The sequence below is a fragment of the Thunnus thynnus genome, chromosome 9, assembly GCF_963924715.1.
Source record: "Thunnus thynnus chromosome 9, fThuThy2.1, whole genome shotgun sequence".
In the NCBI taxonomy this organism is placed as follows: domain Eukaryota; kingdom Metazoa; phylum Chordata; class Actinopteri; order Scombriformes; family Scombridae; genus Thunnus; species Thunnus thynnus.
The window spans coordinates 21,545,166-21,553,926 of NC_089525.1; positions in this window are offsets into that span (position 1 = coordinate 21,545,166).

An 8,761-nucleotide genomic window follows, 5' to 3' on the forward strand; every position below is an offset into this window, starting at 1 on the left:
TGTTACAGTGTGTGGAGGAATGCCATTGTGCTTGCTAATCTTCGCGGATGACCAAGTGATCGCACACAAACACACATGTCCTCCCGGAGCAAACACAGACATTACATGGCTCAATTCCTGCAGCTTGATTAGAGGTGGATATTCTGCTTTTCCACAAATCCCTAATCAGGGATACGTTTTAAGTCAATTAGGAACAGCAGGCTGGAAGCAAATGAGGAAAAATTTAATGAGAAATCTCCGGAAGCATCTGCTGACTGGTTAACGAGCAACAATCAAGCTTAACGCAGCTATGATAAATATTTCATATAATAACAATGGATCAAATGATTATGTGCAACATGAAAGGAATTGCTCATTGTGATGAACCCTTACCTGCCTCTGCTGCAGTTCCCCTCAGTTCTACAGAGCTTTATAGCATCTTTCAGCTCAAGATTAATGTGGACTTATTGTAGATACTTGAAGACATTTTGTTTCGCATCCTGTGAAAAAGCCTTTTAGATGAAATATTTTCAAGAATCTACAAGTCCAATTCTTTACTCAACGCTTTGGATATTTGCTCATTGTGTTGGTTTTCCCGCCCGCAGCTTTACTGTTGTGGTTCAGTATGATTGCTCTCATAGCATCGTTTTGCAGGCAGCAGTTTTAAAAAAAAGACAACAAAAGAAACGACCTGCCGACCACCAAACAGCAGACAGACAAAGACTGTTGAACATACAGCCAGATATTTCCCTCAGGGGTCATAGAAAGACCAAAAACAGAGCTAATAGGCTTAAACATATATGTAAGTTAATGTAGAACATTGAAAACAAAGCATACATGAACTTAACTGGAGTTCTTTAAATTTCATGTATGGCTGCGGAAATGATGAGAGCTTTGGTTCGACTTATGACTTAAAGTATTGGGCAGCTCGTGTCCGTACATTCAGGAGCTCATAATAGGCTTGTGAAGGGATTAGCGCGGTGCCTAACTTAACCTCCTGACCTCTCAAAATAAGGCTTCTGCACTATTGCGAACAGACAGCAGCTGAAGAAAAAAAAAAAGCCAGCCACCTCTCAGTTGCAGGGGGCTTTTGCCTTGTCCCCACAAATTCCTCTTTCCGTCTGACACTTGTAAACTTCTCCACCATAGCAGGCTCTGACCCCTTTACAAAAGGAGGACTGCATGTCAAACCCGACCAGTCAAGTTGGCCCATTATATGCACTCTTTGGGGGTTAAGCTGTGCTCCAGCAAACAGTGAAACAGAGCTGAGGCTGCTGTCACAGGCAGCTTTAAGCCCATGAGCCTCTTTTTTGATGCAGATATGGTGTATTTGGAAAGCAGGGGAAGACTTGAGCGGGAAAAGTATTGCCAATTTTGCCTTTTTTTTGCTTGTTAAAATGTAAAACCTCATCATTACCCTGCATGGAAACTGCAATGTTACAAGAAAAAGATAATGAGGAAACTTGGAGACAAACTTATAGTAAGGATTAAATCTCAACATTAGTGATGAGTCACTGTTTTATAGAGAAATATAACACCTCTGTTATCTATCTCTGAATAAGGTGAAGACAGAAAATAACAGAATATCCATGTGTTGGATGTTAAATATAAATTTTAAAGCTACAAATCATTCCACCATCCAAAAAATCTGATGTTATATGGCATATACTTTACATTATTAAAAGCTATAATCAAAAATAACAGTTTTATTGGTTAAACTTGTCACTGTAGTCTGAGAGAATAATACGATTTATGTGAAATTCAATCCGTAAAATAGCTAGAGGGAATGATTTTTAAAACCTTGCAAGAAGAATAAAAACAAACCTCTGGGCGATGAAACCCTGCTGCTGCAACCCTGTCATATGCAAGACTTTTATGGGTGTCAGCAGTGACCAGTGGAAAAATGGAGCCGCTGCATTCAGCACGCACACTTTGACCTCAGTCGACATATCATCCAGTCTGCTCGTTAGCCCAAACACCTTCTTCTCCCAGCTCTGATGACAAATGCTATTAATAGCACATTTTGGTTGTGTACTCAGATATACCTTTCACTGCACCCTTATCTACAATTTAAAGTGATTAAACTAGCCCCCATTTCCAGCCTCTATCATACTGAACAAATGTTATTTTAGCCTTTAAAAAGCTGCCAAGCCTCAACAAGCCAAGCATATCATTGAATATATCACTGAGAAAGAAACGAACAGGGAATGCATTGTGTCTCCTGATACATTTCATTGATGCTAAAATGATGCATTGAACCGTTGCTTTACAGGCTATATGTTAGTGTTATATTTTTACAGAGTCAAGGTGTTTCTGATTAATCATCACTGACTTTGCATGCTGGGCTTAAGCAGTAGAATTGAGCGAATCCTCCATTGTGTATAAACAGTATGTGTGTGCATTAACGCTTGGTTTTCAAATACATAAGTTTGTCTCCAAGTACACAAAGAAAGTGTTACATATTTAATGAGTTATGTGGACCATGTGGACTAATCATATTTTGTGTAAAATTAAAGTATAACTGTGAGGAAAATGTTACCCTAACATTAAAGCAATTTTGCTTAAAGGATACGGCTTGTGATTTTCTATATTTCTCTTACTGTCAGCAAATCTCATGTGCAGAGCCAAGCAAACAATGAATTGATCTACTAAGTATTCTGTGTGCATCCAAAGTCTGATATGTTGCAATCCTCTGAGCTGTAGACCTCCATTGTTGTCCAAAAACTATTAAAAACCTGTCAATGAGCCACACTGCTGCTGAGTGACATGTTCCTCCATAAAGTTTACGGTCATGGTAGTTTGTTTAGAAACAGCTCCAGAGAGTAATAACAGCGATCAGGTTTTCAGTCTCCGGAGAGTAGTTCTGTGTAAGGCAGATGCAGGAACATGGTTCTGTTTTCAGTTCATTGCGAACTTGTTGTTCTACATATCAAAACCTCTTGACATTTTACTGAATTCTTTGAGAAATTTACAATGTACAATGAGCACAAAGTTGAGTTTTAACAGAATTTGTACAATAACTGAGTTCTAAGGCAGAGAGGAAAAGAATATATTAGTCTTTGGATACACAAATGATACTTGGAAGTAGGATGAGTTCATTGTTGGTTTGGTTCTGCACATGAGATTTGTTTACTATAAGAAAATATAGGACGTTACCAGCCTTATCATTCAAGTTAAGAAAAAACTGAGCAACCGTAAAGGAAAATTTTTCAACCTGGGTCTTATTCTCATAATTGTGGCCATCATGCTAACTTTTGCGGTCACCACCTCTGTCACAGAGACTCAGGGACTCGTGCAAAACAAGTACATAGTGACGAGCCATGTGAGCCTCCTGAAGCTTATCAATTAACTTCACATAAATAATTTCAAACGCTTGTCTAAATCCAACTGAAAGTAAACAGTCTATGCAGTCCCTGATTGATTTCCAGGCTCAGAATCACTACAGTTTTAAAACTAGGTTGTAAAATACTGTTAAATTCTTCTATTAAATAAGTGCAACAGCAAATTCATTGAGGTTGAAATGACAGTGAAAGTGACTCATATCATATGTCTCAATTTACGAGACAAATTCCCAAAGTCAGTATGTGCCCATAAATATTTTTGTTGTTGTTGAAATTATTACACATAATTTACTTCAATACTACCAAATCGTGTACTTTCTTTATGATTACTGTCACAATGGCCTTTTGAGTGTACTGAGCTGAGGATCTGAGCCGCTTATCTACAAGGCTAGTCCTTCTAAACTGAACTAAAACAACACCAACCGTCACCAAACCAAATGGTCAAACCAGGTGACCAGTGAGGAGCGGCTCTCTGTGGATCCATAACCTCAGTCCTGACTGTTGATTCATTATCTCAACCTGTAGTCTCTTAACAGTGCAGCAAAAATAAGCAGGACGTCTTGGCAAAACAAAAGCATGGCACTCATAAATCTATCAGAGGCCCCTCTGAGATCCTCCAGACCATCAGTGCATCTCAGCAGTGTGGCACCTTCAGGGTTTGGGGGTCATAGAGGAAAGGGAAAGACATGACACGCCGTCACAGCAGGGAATCTGAACTCACGCTGAGCTGCTGCAACCCATCATGGAGAATTTCCTGATTGTGTGTCTAACCTTTCAGCAATTTTGGCGACGGCCTGCAGTGCATAACATGCTTCTTGCCCTGGGAATCATGTTACAGACAGTGCAGTTCAAAGTGAAGGAAAGATATGTTCTCACAGAAAGCGATAACATTTTATTCTAAATGACCCATGACCTTACAAGTCAACTAGGTTCATCTTGCATAAAGGGACAGACCTGTGTCTTTGGATTAGGATAAGTCTATACAAGGGAACCGTTTTCAGGAATTAGCCTTGTCCTGAGCTTTGCAGAAGTGTCAAAGTGTTCATAAGACAGGCTTATGAGTCTGTTTGGACTTGTAACATAAACCTGTTCCAGATACACAGAACCAGGTGTCTCTGGAGCCATTACAGCCATTTAAACCCTGTTGCAGCTTTTTATATGATGGTGTGACGACCAGCAGTTAAACAGGTAGTGAGTCCTATGTGTTTGTCATATTGAATGACCAGTTCGACAGATTTAAATGCTCATAGCTTCCCTCTTTATGAGTCCATTACAGGTTTGATACTTCACATTACATCAACAGACTGCTCTTTAATATTTGACTTTTTCTTTCCCTGTGCAAGTTATGATCAGATGTAAAGTAGCAGCCTTTGTAGCTCAGATAAAATACTAGCTGTGATGTGGAGCTTACGGAAAGTGCCATCAAATATCAAAGTGAAATACAGCTGGGTATCATCTGGCTGTCATCATCACAGATGCTCATAAGCATATTGACAAGGTCAAAGCAGAGAGCTGCACAGCCCTGTTAAAGATACAGATGATAGAACCAGTTGGTTTCTGTGTTTGACTGTTTATCAAACAGCCTCCAGGACTTTTCTCCTGACCTCTGGAGTGTCTGTTTTTGCAGCATGTCTCTTACAAACGCAGCAGCCACTAAAACACCAGGGCACTCCAGGACCTCACAAATTTTATGATACATGGTACAAAAACCTTGAAATCTAATAATGCCCAGAACGTTTTCTTCAGCTTAACTCCTCCAAAAAGGAAATCCTCATTATGGGCCCTGATCACACTTATGGCCAAGTTCTGTCTGCTCTTGGCAGCATGTGGACCCCCTACTAAGAACCTCGGTGTTAGTCTAAACCAGAACCTCAGTCTTGAGTCCCATGATAAAAGGCTAGTCCTTAAGTCATGTTTATTTCCACTTGAGAAATATCTCTAGAATGAGATCTTTTATTACTTTTATTACTTGTAATACTCTTTTATTACTGGGATCTTCAAAGAGTGATTCATGCTTTTATCAGTTCTCGTCTGGATTATAGTAATGCTGTGTTTACATGCCTCAGCTAAAACATGACTGCACAGCTTCAGTCAAACGCAGCCGCCAGACTTTTAACCAAGTCACGAAAGCATGATCATATCTCCCGTATTCTACCTTCCCTTCGCTGGGTGCCTGTCCATTTTAGAATTGATTTTAAAATTTTAGTCTTGACATTTAAGGCCCTGTATGATGAGGCGCTGAACTACCTGGCTTAGCTTCTAAATCATTATTCACCAGACCGTAGCTCGAGATCCTCTGATAAGTCCCTGTCAGCTGTTCCTCGGTCAAGGCTGAAGACCAAGGGTGACGGAGCTTTACCTGAGGAACTTAGACTAGAAAATTCACTGCCTTCTTTTAAATCATCTCTCAAGACTTTTACTATATGGCTCTGGTACTTACTTTATCTGTTACTTTTATGTTACTTCTATCCATTACTTTATCTTTATTTTTAGACTGTTTTATTTGTCGTTTTGTTTGTTGACTGTGACTTTGAATGTGATTGTTTTCCTGTTTGTGAAGCACTTTGTAACGGTACTTTTGAAAGGTGCTGTATAAACAAAGTTATTATTAATTTTATTATAACTTTCCACCACTGGGACAAAAGAAATCAGACACTGATGCCAACAATGATGATGTACAACTTGAGTCATGGTTAAGAGTTAAATTAGACACAAACTAGACGTGTCTGACCACATCTAAAGACCACATCCTGAATGGAAACTCAAAGGTTGGATGAGATGCCTTTCGTAACCTCTCCATTACGATGCCTTCCCTGATCTCTCTGCAAGGATGCAGTGTCTTCTGTGTTTTCTTTATTAGTTAGTTATTATTTAGTTTTGCTGCAATTAATCATACAAATAGCATAAGGGCACACACTTTCAGGCCAGTGTTTTCTTCAATAAAATGAAAACTATGATGCAAAGTATTTGTTGATGACACTTTTTTAACAATCAAAATATAACATTTTTAATCAACTAATAAAATTAAACAATAATCTGAAAGACAGACAAATGGACAAATCAACCAATTACTGTTTTAATGTAAACGACCTGTGTGCATCTATAGCATCACACACTGGCATATTAGTGAAACATTGTCGTCCGGTGCCCAAATACATGTCTTATTTAGAAGTTGATTAGCCGATTCACGTGTTGCACTATTGTTAATAAGAAGCATTTTTCATTCAGTGATATTATGTGTCAGTTAGGTTATCTAATGTTAGTGGTTCTTGGAGAAAAAAAAGATTTATAGACTATATTCATCTGTAATTCACTGAGAATTAGTCAAGAAGCTGCTACAAAACAAACAAACTGCAAAAAAATGTTGGCCACATTGAAAATAGCTGGAAATAAATCTATTTCCTCATTCATCATACTGACTTCTATCTCCTCATGTTCCACTGCTATCTCAATGATTGTGCAACTTACTTTGTAACTTTTCATGTATTACCTTTATTTCCTGTCATGGGAATAGTTTAACATTTTGGGAAATAGGCTTTCCTGCCAAGAGTTAGAGGAATGATTGATACGACTGTCAAATATCGAAGCCAGCAGTTGCTTAGTTTAGTGTAGAATAAAAATTCAAAACAGAGAAATTCTAGCTTCGCTCTGTCCAAAGGTAACAAAATCTGCATATGTTAATGTTAATCAGTGAGTTTTAAAGGTGCTTGACCTTTAAAACTCACTGATTAACATTTAGTTCAAACATCAAAGTGTAAAAACAAGTTGTGGCTTTATGGGGCGTCTCTTTCGCTGTACTGCTTGTCAAAGTGGTAGATTGAATGTTTGTGTTGGCAAACTTAACAGACACATAATGTTTTCATGGAGTCAATAAATAACCAAAATCAATCATGCTCCTCTCTTTACACAACAACTTTTTGACCTTTGTCTCTGCCGTACATCCCAGTCAAAACAAGGAAAACAGGCAACACAGTGGATATTAAGTCTACAGGTGCTTAATATCAGTGATGGAGAGCCTGTTTTCATTAAACAATAGCTGCATTCTTGGCTTTCCGGATGGATGTGGATGCTTCGTCCAGGTTGACATTCTTCACTGTTTCCTCGACGCATGCTGCGCTAGCTTGAGAGCCATGAGCAGCCCGCATATTTTCCAGGCGGTACATCCTCAACGCCGATCGAACTGGGATTCCAACGGCTTATAGGCAGCAGGTGTGAGGCCGAGGCGGACTTTCCAAGGATGTTAAGTCAATGGAAGACTCATTAATGTCCTTCCCCTACCTCTGCAAACAAAAGGATTGGAATGCAGGAGGATGCCTGCCGACATGCCACAGATGGAGGAGATACGGTCCTCTGAATAGGATCCTGATCACTGGTCAAAGATAGTGTACACACTGGGGGCTCGCTGGGACTTTTTCTGCCGGGGCTGAATAAAAATAATAACTTCAAACCGCAGGAATAACACCGCTCAACAGGGCTTGAGGGATTGAATGTTTGTCCCAAACAGATAATGCAATAATTTAAAGCCATCCGGTCGTAACTGTTTCTCAATTTGACAATGCGGTGAAGCAAAAATTCATTTAATCAGTGAAAAGGATTTGAGGCAGGATGTATTTGTTTATAAATTGGTTAAACTTCAAAAGAACAAAGAACGGTCAGCAGAGAAGGGAACATGTTACCACTTTCTGTGTCTGCCGTCTGACTCAAACCACATTTTAAATATCGCCATGGTGATTGCTGGAGATGGGCTTGAGAGCTGAAATTGCACATAATTGCTCTATCTCAGCTTGAGTGAATTCTCAGAGGGCTTAAAGTGCAGGGAACAAACAATGATGCTCTTAAATAGCAACAAGGACAGAAAAAAAAAGGCGTTTTCGACAAGCAACATGTGAGTTCTTAAAAAACAATTATTTGATTTATGATTTTGTCTCTATTCATAAAAAACAGAATTGTTGATTTGCGGGATTGTACTGTCTGTTTGTTTACTTTCTTGTTCTGTTTTCTCTGTCTGTACATGTTACAGACCTGATAAGAGCAAATGAAGACATGAATATTTCTGTTCTTATCAGATGCTTGATGAAGCAGAATACTGTATTTGTCTCCGCTTGACAAACATACAGAAAGACTCTCTACGTTTCTTTTTGGCAGTCTGTACTGATTATTGTCAGAGTGGCAAACCATAAAAATTCAGTGTTCAGTTAAACACAAGCTGCCTGTACTGTATGTTACCTGCCCAGAGTGAAGTGGCAGAGGAATAGTCAACAGAAAATTTAATAAACCAAGAGACTGAGATATCTTTCTCAGTAATAGCAGACAAAAAGAAACAAAAGTTAAAAGATGAATAAATGACTTCATTGGGATCTCCATGTTGCTGTTTCTGCAGGATGAACAGCACAAATACAAATAATGGCTAATGATGAAGGTTAATGGTTCATTCAGTCAAC